Genomic DNA, 13,177 nt, shown 5'->3' on the forward strand with positions numbered 1-13,177 from the left:
CCCATTGGGGGGTGTGCGAGCTAGGTCGGGAGGTGACAGGGGGTGCACGGCCAAAAAAGTTTGGGAACCGCTGGGTTAGACAATATCACCTCCTTCACTTTCACCCTGAACACTGGCGACCCCCTCCTCTACTCCTTCTTCACCCACGACTGCACTCTTGTACATGTCTCCAAGACCATTATTAAGTTTGCAGATGAAACAGCGGTGGTGGGTCTCAAAATTAAGGATGAGTCTGCCTACAGGGAGGAGGTCCAGCACCTGGCGGCGTGGTGCACCGACAACAACCTGGCCCTCAACACCAAGGAGCTCATCGTGGACTTCAGGAAGACCAGAGCTGGCACGCAAGCCTTCATCCATATCAACGGGATGGAGGTTGGATGGAGTGTGTCTCCAGCTTCAAATTCCTTGGTGTTCACATCTCTGAGTACCTCTCTTGGACCCTCAACCCTGGTCAAGAAGGCTCACCAGTGGCTCTTCTTCCTGTGGGGACTGAGGAAAGTCCATCGGTATCCTCTGATTCTGGTGAACTTCTGGTGAATCGTACATGTTGTATTCATGTGTAGTGGTTTCCTGGTTGTTCCAGGTTCCAGGTTGGTCCAGTATGTTGTGAAATGTATGAACCTGTCTGTTATCATGTTTGAACTGTTCATCTTTATGATTCTATCTATGTACAGTATACAGGCTTCCACCCTGCCTTGACCCAGTGTCTTGTACCTACCGGTGTCTGCTCAGTTGAGGTCACATGCCAAGGTACCTAGTATTTTGGATAACTTAGTGGTAAGTAGGGTGTGATGCAACACCTGAGGTAAACATTTTGTGTATACTTTGAAGTTTGTGGAGATATTGTTAACCTGTTAATCTGTAGACCGTTTTCGCCTAAAGGTACATGCCTAAGTAAATGGAAGATTGCTCCACTTCTGCAAGGTCAATTTGCATGTTCTTGGTATCTAGGAACATCTAGGGACCTGGGGGTATGTATTTCCAGTGTCAGAAATATTGTGTCTGTTACTATGTTACTTCCTGTGTGTTAGTTGGTTGGATCCACTACACTCCGGTTACTTACTACTGAACGGACGTGTTTTTGCGGACCTCCCAAACTTTCAAACTTTAGACTGTTTTCTTTCTTTTTACCATCTTTTAACCAGTGATCTTAACTGATCACTGTGACTTTTGCTCTTATCGTTTATACTGTTGGATTTATTGGTTTTATGTGACTTCTTACTGGACGTGACCTAAAGCTATCGGCGCTTGTTGTTGCCATAGCTACAGCTACACGCTACAGTACTCACAGTGCTGAGCTCCCCCGAGGAAATGGCTCCAACATCAGATGTCGCAGAGATGCGAACGGAACTGAAGAACATCGAGATACTAGTAGTGGATCTTCTAAGGCGTCAAACGGAGCTAATGTCCAAGCTGGCTAGCATGGAAAAAGCGGACGCAGGCCGCACCGGTAGTCCCTCCTGGGCGACAGTGGTGAGGGGCCGACGGAAGCTCTCCCTTCCTCTATATGATCCCTTTGAATCACCTCAACTATCAAACCGATTCAATCCTCTTTGTAGTGATTCCAGCCTCCTTGGCTCTCCTTCGCTTCCGTCTCCTGCTGCTAGTAGTGTAGCTTTGCTCAAAGACTATCCGATGATAGCTACTAGCCTAGCTACTAGCCAGGCTCCAAGCGAAGCTACCAGGACGGCGGCCCTCTCCAGCTCACAACTCAACCATGGAAGTATATCTGCGCCCCGGAGCAGAAAGCGCTCTGCCCTGTTTGCTCTCGCATCGCCAAGCTCCCCAGACTCACGCGATGGGTCCGACTCCCCAAAGTTTAAACGCCCTCGTCTGCGGTGCTCTGCAGCCCATACCAGGATGATCATTCAAACGGCGAGTGTCATCGATGGAAATGCCGCTGTGAATGAGCCCCTCCTCACGGCGCTGCTGCCCGACCAACCGTCTAACTCCGCCAGCAATGCAGACGCTACTCCTGCGGCTTTTCACCATAGAAACCTGGCCATCTACGACGGGGAATGCATCCAGGAACAGCCAGAGATCCTACTCATCGGAGATTCCATCACCAGGTTTTTGCAAATACCACACGGCATTACGTATTGTTTTTCCGGTTTAAAAGTTACTGACTTACTGGAGTGTACTCCCGAAATCATCGAGAGATATCCGTCCGCCCACACCGTTATTATTCATATCGGAGCAAATTACGTAATGGCTAGACAATCCGTTAAACTCCAATCTGACTTTGAATCACTAATACTCACTATTGAAAGCCTGGGTAAAATATGCATTGTGTCTGGCCCCATTCCATCCATAGGTCGTGGATCTGAGCGATTTAGCCGTCTGTTCTGGTTGCACAAATGGCTACAGACCCACTGTACTACTATAGGACTTTGCTATATAAATAACTTTGATCTGCTCTGGTCCAGGAAAGACCATTACAGACCCGATGGCATCCATCCAAACATATCAGGGGTAAATGTGCTAATACATAACGTCATACAAAGTATAGCATCACTGGCCTGACAACCAACCATATCTAGCTCTGTAGACTATATACAGAAGCAGCCTAAACTACAAAAAAACACGTTGAGTGTCATCCCGATTCTGATCACCAAAAGACTAATCAATTACTCATTATCACGTCCCATATGTAAATCTAACCTTATCAATATCAGTGTTCAACCACAGACTATCTCACACCCCACTACAGAACCCGTACAGCTAAAACTAGCACTGTTCAACGTTAGAGCGCTGAAACAAAAATCATTTCTGATAAATGAACTCATAGTAAAACATGGTGTACATTGTATGTTTTTAGTAGAGACATGGTTAGACAATATCACTGGTGTAGCAACACTGATTGAGACCTGCCCTTCCAATTTTAAATTCTATCAATCAAACAGACAGAGTGGGAGGGGAGGAGGAATAGCAGCAATCATCTCCACTCAATTTGTGTGCAATGATATTGACCTGGGAACATTTTTATCATTTGAATACCTTGCTATTGTATTGAAAACAGAAATGCCAGTAATATGTGTGACATTGTATCGACCACCAAGGTACTCGCCACTCTTCATACAGGAATTTTCAGAACTCATATCGATCTGCATTACCAGGTATGATAGAATCATTCTTAATGGAGATCTAAATATTCATATCAACAAAAAGGATGACCCCAGGGGTTGTGAGTTTCTGAACCTACTGGACAGTTTTGGACTGATGCAACATGTTCACGAGGCCACCCACCAACATGGCAACACTCTGGACCTACTAATAACAACAGGGCTAAACATTGAGAATATATCAGTAAAACAAATTCCAATTTCTGACCATTATTGTGTGTTCTATGGTACAAGCCTAATATTACATAAGACCAGAAGCGAATTCCTAGTTCACAGAAGGCTTCTGGACGCTAGAGCTGAAGCAAAATTCTCTAGTATGATGAAATCATACGACCAATGCAGTGAATCCTCCTTAAATCAGCAAGTGCAAAACTTCCACAGCACCTTGTCAACTGTGTTAGATACTGTTGCCCCTCTAAAGGTTAAAAAGGTAAAAACTGATAGAATCTCTCCATGGCTAAATAAAACCAATGTTAAAGATAACAAGAGAAAATGTAGGATAGCCGAGCGAAAATGGAGGAAACTCAAACTCACAGCTCACTTTAATTTATACAAAGACGCCATGGGCGCATACAATAAGGCAATACAACTTGCGAGAAAGGAATATTTTTCCAAAATGATCTCAGAAAATATCGGTAACTCCAGGGTACTTTTTTCCACCATTGACCGGCTGATTAACATACCACCCCCCCATATACCGCAGCAATCAGCCACAAAATGTGAAGAGTTCGCAGTTTTCTTTAATGAAAAAATATCATTGATTAGAGCAAGCATTACCGCTGATATGGATCTGGCTATGAGTGAAACCCCACCTGAGATAACTATGGGGGAATTCACATGTATTACATTACCTGACCTCTGTAAGATTGTCTCTGAGTGTAATTCCGCCACCTCCTGCCTCGATCCTATACCAACAGCATTTCTCAAGCGGGTGTTTGATAGTGTCTCAAATCATGTCCTTGAAATCATAAATATGTCTCTTCAAACAGGCACTTTTCCAGATGCATTTAAAACAGCTGTAGTAAAACCACTACTAAAGAAAACAAACTTAGATGTAAACGAACTAAAAAGCTATAGGCCAATATCGAACCTTCCATTTATCAGCAAGATATTAGAAAAGATAGTCTCAGTACAAATAAACTCCTTTCTCAAAGATAATAACATCATGGAGGAACTACAATCAGGTTTCAGAACAAATCACAGCACTGAAACTGCCCTTACCAAAATAGTTAGCGACCTCAGGCTAAACTCCGATGCTGGCAAAGTCTCAATTCTTGTCCTATTGGACCTTAGTGCAGCGTTCGATACGATTGACCATAATATCTTGATCAGTCGTCTAGAAAGACTGGTTGGCTTTTCCGATCATGTACTAAATTGGCTCATAACATACATTAAGGGGAGAAGGTTCTATGTTAAGCTTGGAGACAATGTATCCGAGGAACATAACAGCAATTTTGGAGTCGCACAAGGAAGCTGCCTTGGTCCATTACTCTTCTCACTATATATGCTGCCCCTCGGGGACATCATTCGAGACCACAATGTATGCTTCCATAGTTATGCTGATGATACACAACTATATATCTCCGCAGAACCAAATAACACTACAGCCATACAGTCCATTACAAATTGTCTGTTAGCAATAAACAAGTGGATGAACAATAACTTCCTAAAATTAAACGAAAGCAAGACCGAAATCCTATTGATCGGCCCAAAAGCGAAAAGGGAAGTGCTTTGTAAAAACCTGGGGAGTCTGTCATCCTATGTAAAGACTGAGGTTACAAGCCTAGGTGTCATCTTGGACTCAGACCCGACCTTTAAGTCTCATATAAATAAGGCCATGAAAACGTCATTCTTCCACCTAAGAAACATAGCGAAAGTAAGACCTTTCGTAAATAAAAAGGATGCAGAGAAACTTATTCATGCTTTTGTATCAAGTCGGCTTGACTATTGTAATGCACTGTTCACTGGTCTTCCCAAAGCAACCATTGGGAAGCTTCAGCTTATCCAAAACTCTGCAGCTCGATTACTAACTCATACAAGGAGAAGAGAACATATCACTCCAGTCCTGGCCACTCTGCACTGGCTTCCAATAACTCATAGAATTGATTTTAAGGTCCTTTTCCTAACATATAAAGCTCTTAATGAGCAAGGCCCAAAATACATAGCAAATTCCCTAGTTAGTTATCTGCCCTCAAGAACGCTACGGTCATCCACTACAGGTTTACTAGACACGCCCAGAAACCAAAAAAGGATAGGAAGTATGGCATTTGCCAACTATGCCCCAAAACTATGGAACACACTACCAACACACATCAGAAACGCCAGCTCTATACACATTTTTAAAGGAAAATTAAAAACGTACCTATACAGTCTAGCTTACAAATAGTTATGGCTTGGAAAAACCTGATGGATCCATGAGGCTAGGATAAGCCTTGTGGACCCAACTTTTTAGATGAAGGAACGGGTACATAGGAGACACGCCTCCAGTTTTTCAAAAGTTTTTGACACGCCTCAGCTTCTGAGCTGAAGGCGTGTTTTTGCGGACCTCCCAAACTTTCAAACTTTTTAGATGAAGGAATGGGTACAATAGGAGACACGCCTCCAGTTTTTCAAACGTTTTTGACACGCCTCAGCTTCTGAGCTGAAGGCGTGTTTTTGCGGACCTCCCAAACTTTCAAACTTTTTAGATGAAGGAATGGGTACAATAGGAGACACGCCTCCAGTTTTTCAAAAGTTTTTGACACGCCTCAGCTTCTGAGCTGAAGGCGTGTTTTTGCGGACCTCCCAAACTTTCAAACTTCTTAGATGAAGGAATGGGTACAATAGGAGACACGCCTCCAGCTTTTCAAAAGTTTTTGACACGCCTCAGCTTCTGAGCTGAAGGCGTGTTTTTGCGGACCTCCCAAACTTTCAAACTTTAGACTGTTTTCTTTATACGTTTTTCTTTTTCTTTCTTTCTACCACAAGACGCGGCCACTGATGGGTCCATGGGACTTGGATAAGTCCTGTGGACCCAACTCTGGCCACTGACCACATGAGCGAACGGGTACATACGCACACAATACACGGCCACTGATGGATCCATGGGACTTGGTAAAGCACTATGGACCCAACTATGACCACTGATAAAAACGTAACTACACTAGCATTATAAGACCTAAACATTGCTACCTACCATACAAGTGCATTGGTTTAGTGCACTTCCGGTTGCCACTGAGCGGAAATGTTTGTGCGGACCTGTTCTCCCAAACTGGTAAGCAAATGACTGTTTTTACGTTATTTTCATTTTTACGTTACTATTATTATTATTATTATTTTTTTTTAACATTGATCTTAACTGATCACTATGACTTTATTGCTTTTATCGTTATATATGCCTATAATTGTGTACAGCACTTTGAGCTACATGACATGTATGAAAGGTGCTTTATAAATACTTACTTACTTACTTACTATCTGTTGAATCTGGATTTAGTAATTTCCTTGCGGTTTTTACGATAATTAGCATTTTCCGATAAATTCGTATTTCCGATAAATCATATAAAACATCGGTAAAAATGAAAATATACACTTTGACTACTGTTTTTGATAGGGTTATGGTCTTTACTCTTGGCTACAATGTTTTTTTTAAACATTAACCTCTTAACATCCAAGGGCCCACATGTGGACGATTCTTTGCCGACCTCTAGTGGCTCGGGTGTGCATTTCTTTTAATACAATATATAGATGGAATTAAAGCCCTATTTGTTGCCTGTCGATTGCCCTTTCAGGTGACAAAATCCATTCAGCGGTTCTCGAGTTACATGCCGATATGTGAGGCGTGCCCCAAAGTACGCAAAAGTACACATTACCACCCCCGACTCCCGGGGCTATAGCTCCGTCAATCATTTGGCGATCTCGAAAATCTTTGCACAGGATTGTAGCCAATGAGTGTGGCTTTCCAATGATACCCCATGATATGATAATTGGGGATCTAATACGGTTGATCTATTGATCGATTTATGATAATAAAAAAAAGCAGGGTCCCCCTATAGGGGGACCTTAAGGCTTAACAGTATCTGCTTGTTTGTAGGTCTTACCATCTGCTGTTTTGCCTTTGGGTGGTCTAGCCTTTGTGTTTGTGTTTTACTCTACTTTGTTTTAGCTTGGGAACTGAATAATAAAAAAAAATCTGTTTCTATCATTTGTTAATCTTATAACATTTTGCTTTATTCCAGTTTTTTAAAACGTAACAAAATTTTACACGTACAGTACAGTACATTGGAATGCAACTCAGAGCTGTTTTTTCTATTTTGCGTGAGCTTGAACTTCCACTTTTGAGTGGTATTTTAATGGTAGTACTGTAGTAGTTGTTGTAGCAGCAGTATTGCTGTGCACATGCCAGAATTAGCTAAACTGTGTATATAGTTTTAATTGAAACATTGCAAAGGTGCCAGCAAACTCTATGTGCTACCAAACTAGTGGACATAAATACCAATAAGCTTTATGCATTTACAACACACATTTACTTGGCATGTCAGAATACACAAAAATATGTATTGCTTGCAGTATAACATTAAAGAAAAGAATCCCAGCATACTCAAATCCTGTAGTAGCCTATATGACAAAATACTACATACCTATCCAAATGTTTGGTAATCCCAAATGATCATTACATTATTCTTGTGATCCATTCCACACAGACGCAAGGCGCTGTCATGGGTGTCACTCACTCATTGGTCCCAAGAGACTGTGGTGCCATGATACCCCTTATCACTGCTTACATTTGTCTGGAAGTAGGCGTCCGGGTTACTACTTGGCAACTCTCAATTATGCACAGTCATCGGTTTTGTCGACATAACAATGTAATGATATCACGCACCTCAGCTAAACATAAGGGGCTGGTTCACAGGCATGTACAGTACTTCAAAACAGGCCAGACTTACAGTGCCATTTTGTTGGCAAGTGCTTTGTGGGAGCATAATACAACACGACTTGAACCAGGGACCCATTGCTTGTCTTGACATGTGATAACCCTTTTGAAAGGTAGTGGGTTTATATGGACTGTATTGGACCATCGCAATGTATTAAAATTAGGGCAAGAATCTTTTTTCAACCAAAGTCAGTGATATCTCTGTGAATTTGCACTTGTGTCTTCTGGAGCTGTCAGTAGTTCACACATGTACCTTTTATAGAACTTATACCTGTATTTATGAGAGAAAATAGGCAAGGTTCCCATTGTGTCAGCTGGTGTTGCTGTAGGGTGGAATGTTCAGGGCTAGATGCCATTTCTCAGCACTTCCTATCTCCCGGTGTGTGTGTTTTAGTTCTTTCACAGGGACATTTCCTTGTCTTTTGTTTTGACAGATACCATCGTCAATAGAAACTACCGCTAGGAAGATGCATTGCATTGCATTTTCATAATACAATGCATTATCTTCCTGATTCCAATAGATTGAAGCATGATTGAATACATTTTTAAGACATTTTATTTGGAGATACAGAACATTGCATAGCTTATAATGACATACAGCAGGGTGTTATGTATACAGAAGAGTCCAGAATGCTCAAGAGAAACACTAATCAAACTAAAAAATAAATTTAAATATATTGTTTTTCCTATTTAACAAAGAAGGCATGCTTCCGGTGAAATAAACATTTATTTGACGTCAGCAGATTAGAGGGGGTATTTTTAAACCCAAACTATGATTAAAACTGAATGAATCCTTAGTTTTTAACACAGTTAGATTTAGTAGCTTACTTTTGTGTAAAGAAAGGCAAGGCATCATGTATCAAGTATAGAGGTTCATTTGAGTTGTTTGTATTGACCTGAATGTGGTTCTGGTTCTCCACCAAAAACATGCCTATATAAGGCAAACGTGTGGAAATGTTAAATATAAATGTTGTATACAATGCAAAGGAGTGTTTTGGTTTTGGCCTTTGAGTAACAACCTGTTTACTCAACTTGAAACACAGAGGAGCATGGAAACTTGAAGATGACCAGAGCCGGAGATGGGAGGTTTTTACCAGACAACAGTGACAGATATTGAGTCATATTTCTGTGCACATAACGTTCATAGCCATAGCCACACCTTCTCCTATGCAGATAATTGGATGACGTTCCACTTCCATTCCACTGTCAAACATCTCTGCCCAAAGAGGATGTAAACCTACCGGCGCTACCTATACTCATTATTTTCCCTATTGTGGTGCTGTATGTTAGTGTTGCGACCTGTCCAAGGCCCGCAGGGTGAAGATGATGCCCCGGCCTGCCTCGTCCCTGATGCCAAACAGCTGGCCTGAGCTCTCTCTCTCTCTCTCTCTCTCTCTCTCTCTCTCTCTCTCTCTCTCTCTCTCTCTCTCTCTCTCTCTCTCTCTCTCTCTCTCTCTCTCTCTCTTTCTCTCTCTCTCGATAACAATTCGATCAATCGCTGTTATCGCCTCAAATGACATTTAATAAAATGAAGCATGTCTATGTATTTAGCCATTTAGAACTCCATTTCATTTTTATAAATGAATTATATATATATATATAAAAAATAAAAAATAAAACAAGATTCAAACCAGCTTTTGACAAGCGTGGGGATAATGCCACTAAGCCACAGTCGCACACAGAAAACAGAGTTAGAATTCTTCATCTTATAGTATCCTAATGTAGCCACCTGAATATGTCTGGTTGTTATTCAGGGTGGCTAACGTTAATCTTTTGCATTTCCTGTGTTCACGAGGACGTTGAAACCAGTTGACCGCTCTTGATCATACGTACCCAGACATGGACACTTAACGTGTGGTTCTCTTTGATCACCCCTCCCCGACATTGACTATTAACTTGCTGCTCTTTGATTCTCCTTCTTCAAAACATTGGCGTTTCATAGCGGGACAGGACTACAGGTGCCGGCTGGGGGCGGTCGTGGTCGCTGGGCAGGAAGGACATCAGGCGAAGAAGAACGAGTTCAACGCCAAGTGCAGCAGAGAGGAACTTCCTCTTTGGCGTTCTACACAGAGGAGGAAGGACGTCTACAACAAGAGCACCAGCGAGCGAGCGTGCAAGGAACAGACTCAGTTACAAAACGGGTTATCCCAGAAATACATGCGGTAGTTGAACGTTTGATTAATGCGCCGGATAAGCTCAGTTACACAACGGGTTATCCTAGAAATATCTGCGGTAGCTTAGCGTTTGGTTATTGTGCCAGAGACACTGTGAAGGAATCAACAGGCGAGCATTGCGGAAGACCAGGTGGTAAACATTGGCCACCTTGCGTTAGCTGTGTATAGGCGTCATAGCAGGAGGGTTCAACACGACCCACAGTTTAGCTGTGTTTAGGCGAGTACCACAGTTTAGCACGCGCGCCGGCCCACCTCTTCAGCCCAGCAGAGGACGCCACTACACTGCACGCTTCTCCAGCCTCTCTGAGTCTGTTGTCTTAACCCTTTTCTGCCCGGGTAATGCTCATTATTATTTAACCCTTTCCCCACCCCTGCCTATAGTTCATTGTTAAAGGTCTCTACAGGTCATTAAGGAAGGGTACTGCTTTGGGGAGCGAAAACATTATCCATCTTACTGCCAAGTATTGGGGGAAGTGGGGGTGTGTGGGGAGCTACTGCTGATCGCCCTGGAGGGCAAGAAGGACCAGAGTACCATCCCTAGGTCAGTGAATCCTAGGCCCCATCCGCTCCTGCTGCTTGACCTCCACTTCGACATTCCTGGCCTACAGTCGGGGATACAGCTAGACTCAGCTCTGCTGCGTCCCGCTACCAGGTGACCGTGTACAACCACTCCCATAAAGCAGGGATAATCCACCATGCTACACTAATAAAGAATTGTTCGTAAACAAACGTGAAAATGTGAAAATTCTTATTTAACAAAGAAGGCATGCTTCCGGTGAAATAAACATTTATTTTAAATCAGCAGATTAGAGGGGGTATTTTTAAACCGAAACTGTGATTAAAACTGAATGAATCCTTAGTTGTTAACACAGTTAGGTTTAGTAGCTTACTTTTGTGTAAAGAAAGGCAAGTTATATTTCATTTATGGCTTTGCGCTCTGCTCTATTGGAACTGTCCCTTTAATCATATGCTATCATGAAAACGTTCAACCACATGTACACTCCTCACCTGCCTGGCCACGCCCACATCCGCTCATACATAAGCGGGGCCATGGCCATACTACCAGCTCCTTCCCTACTTTCACCACCGTGAAGTCCGTGTATAGCACCGCTTCAAGTTTAGTGCTTAAAGTAGTTAGTTAGTTATAGGAGCTGTGTTGGCATTGTCTTTTGTTTCTCCCTCTCTCACTAATTTACGGGAGAAAGAAAGGATAATGTCATCACCACCGGAGAGTCTAGAGGATTATTCTGACCTCCACCGGCATTTCACATTTGCGTCGCTGGGCAGTTCCCCCGCCAGCGTTGCACTCCAGCTGTGCAGCTGGATACTGTTGCAGACGGTCTCTCTAGGTGGGTGGTGTCTTGCGACGCGGACCTCAGATGTGTCAGTTGTGCGGGGTCGGCTGCGCAGGCTTGCGGCCCCGCAGAACAGCCGGCTCCAAGCGAGGGTTCCTCCGTTGCCTCTCCATCGCGGGATGGAGGGGACGAGGGGTTCTTGTTTGACGCCCCACGAAAACAGAGGCTTTGTTTTCCTGGGAGCCCCGAGTCTGAGTCTGGGTTCGAGTCCCAAGTCTTTGAGGAGGGATGCCCTCTGCCAGCCGCACTGGACGTTTTCCCCCCCGCCTTTCAAGAAGAAAGTGGGCTGGTCTCCCGGCACGAGGGGTGCAAGCTTGCGTGTTTTTTAGCCCGAGCTCAAGGCGGCAGCAGCCCGCATAAAACGGGGCTTGCTGCCGACACCACTGTATCTCTGATAACGCCGTCCTGTGAGGGAGACGGGTGTTGTCTGCCCAATTTTTTCTTTGGGCTAAAGAAGAGGCAGTCGGCTGTCTGAAGTGATTAGGCCTGCATCGCTATTCCTCACATTACACAGCTTCAATAGTAGCCGGTAGCTAACAGTGGGCCCGTGAGAGCTAGCCATTAGCTTGCTACTGCGTTAGCCGGTAGCTATCGGTGGGCCGGTAAGAGCTAGCTGTTAGCCGGTAGCTGGCCGTTGGTCAGAGCCGAAGGTGGGCCTGTGAAGGCTAACCGTTAGCTTGGTGCTAACTGCCAGCCTGGAGTTAGCCATTAGCTTTTGCTAACCGTTGGCGTTAGCCGTGGGGAGGTAGCGGGCCCTGAACACTCTGATTCGGCGTCATCTCTGGCAGAAGATGTTGTCAGCCTGCACCACGGCCGGCGGCAGGATGTGGGCAAAACGCCGGAGCGAGACTCCAGCCGTCGCCACTTCTGGCCCCGCCAGCAAGAGGCATTGTCAACGTGGTGGACCAGCCATCGTTGCGGCCATTCATCCTGCGTCCGGGGGTCAGGTAGGACACGGTACGCTATGCCCCACTCTCCCCCCCCCCAATTTTTTTTTTTGATAATAACAATGTTTTTGTTTAACAAAACGTGTGTTTACTTCACTGTATTTTGGGGGATACGACATGTGCAATTTTAAACCCACAGCTAAGAATGCATGGGGTTGCGTTCTTGCTTGGAGAGTTTGTGCAGTTTTCTCTGAAAATGTGCGTTGGTTGCTATTGTGTATAACTTAGCAAGGCCTGTAGTTCTAGCACTTAGCCAAGGGCTTATGTCATTCTCTCTACTTAAGACAGCGTTCTTTCTTACGTGAGTAAAAGTGAACTTGGGGTTTTATTGTATGATGAGAGTTGTGTGTGTTTCATGTAATACGTTTAGGTAAACGTAGCATTGAGTCCACAACTGGTATGGGTGTTAGCTTACAGAGTTGTACATATGTGGCATATGAACCGAGGACCTTTTGAGTCCCTCTCTTTATCTGACATTTTTTCTTTGCTTAACACTTTCAGTGCCCAGCAGGGGGCGCACATTTAGTGCTTGAATGCCGACCACCCACTGCAATGTTAGCATTAATATCGCCTAATCTATGTTTTAAATGTGTCTAATCTGCCCGTCGCATTATCAATGACTCATTTCCAGTCAACATTGTCGAAGCGGATTGTTTTTTTTATCGGT

Source organism: Notolepis coatsorum, assembly GCF_963971535.1.
Source record: "Notolepis coatsorum genome assembly, chromosome: 16".
Lineage (NCBI taxonomy): Eukaryota > Metazoa > Chordata > Actinopteri > Aulopiformes > Paralepididae > Notolepis > Notolepis coatsorum.